The sequence below is a fragment of the Gossypium arboreum genome, chromosome 2 (assembly GCF_025698485.1).
Source record: "Gossypium arboreum isolate Shixiya-1 chromosome 2, ASM2569848v2, whole genome shotgun sequence".
Lineage (NCBI taxonomy): Eukaryota > Viridiplantae > Streptophyta > Magnoliopsida > Malvales > Malvaceae > Gossypium > Gossypium arboreum.
In genome coordinates this window covers 74,990,446-74,992,316 of record NC_069071.1, presented here as the reverse complement: position 1 = coordinate 74,992,316, position 1,871 = coordinate 74,990,446, and positions in this window count along the sequence as shown.

The window sequence follows — 1,871 nt, the reverse complement described above, 5'->3', positions numbered from 1 at the left end:
CAAAAATAACAAGAAAACCGAGTAAAGAAATCCAAGATAGAGAAACCCAGAATAAAGAAACCCAAGATATGATACTATGTCGAAAGATCGAAAACCAAACTCATAGGAAAATACGAAAGATCTTGATAATTCCTCAGAGAAAAGAAGTCCAGAAGAAAACATCATTTAATCCCACTGGAATCAAATACAATAAGAATAATGTATCTTCCTATATATATATCAAATGGAGCATCAAGTAGAAGAAACATAATCATAGTATCATACATATTCTCTCATCAATTCTTATCAGACGAAATATAATAGATTGCCCGAGGGAATAGAGCAATACAAATTACAAACCAGTCAGGCTACTAATGTTTTCATCTAGCATCAGGATTAGAAAACATCCTTATATAACAAGAAGTTCTTCAGAAGATCAACAGCCATAGAAATATTTCTGAGAATGGATAAACACATAAAACATCTTTGAAGAGACTGCTAAAATCTGTCCAACTATAACTGTCACACTCAGATATTACACATTTCAAATATCATTCCTCCAACTAGTTTTGACTTTACTTACCAACTCATTCTCAATCTCTAATCATGTTTATGAGTATTCTATCACTGGACTCTTTGGTTTCTCAACTGAAAATTTATTCAGTACAGATCTCATTAAATTCCATTATAAACACCACTTCGATAAGGGGGAGGGGTTATAGGGCCTCTGACTTGACTTTCTTATGCATATGCATATAACACTATTTCATCATCAAGTAACATTTTCACAAGCATATAATTCACTTTAGGCCAATTATTATTCACACCTATATGGTACGAATCTTCCAATTATCTTATTTAAACTAGTGCACTTATGCATGCATTTTATGTTTTCTGGAAAACTTTGCTTATCTATTCATTTAATCAAACAAATCATACTCATGACATCGTATAAGGGCCAAACAAACATGAATATTTGCATCACAATCGCAAATATCATTTCGTGCATCATCATATACATATCATTACAATCATATAATTCAGTCCAAACAATTTAACATAGATAAGTTCATTTCATTACAATCCTTTATCTCATAAAAAAAATATCATTGACATTCAACGTCCAATCGGGACAATATTCACATCATTATATCATGAACCTTTATTCATACCTCTACGAATTTCTATTTATCCCATTCACCTTATCAAGTAAGCCAACTGCATTACATCATATAAGCATCAAACAACCATGGGTATTCATCACAACATGAATTTTCATCTCACACATTATCACGTACATATCATGAATTTTTATTCATACTTTTTTGAATTGAGACTCATCATGATTATAATTTTACTCAAATACCTTCACATCACATTAAACATGGCCGGTGTAGCTCGGTTGGAGAGTAACTCTGTTTAAACAAGACGGTTCTCATATGCGTCTAGAGACATCACACTATCACAGATCCGTGGCATGTATAGCTAGACTTTTACACATGCTAGGTTAGTCTGAGAACCGACTAAATCATAGCTCTAATACCACTAAATGTAACACCCCTTAGTCGTACCCGAGACTGAGATAGGGTACGAGGCATTACTGGACAAACATACAAACATCCAACTAAAATACAGGCTATAAAATTTCACTATTATTTCAAAACATTCATTCACATGCACCTAGTCCTTTTTTTTGGGGTCTACAAAGCCCAAAACATACTTTAGAAAGGTTTCGGGACTAAATCTAGAACTTTGGAAAGTTCTGGGAAAACATAGAAAATTTTACCATAAAACAGAGTCACACGCCCGTATGCCTTTGACACGCCCGTGTCCTCAGGCCGTGTAACTCTCTATTTATGATGTCAGCACACAAATTGAACCACACGGCCAGG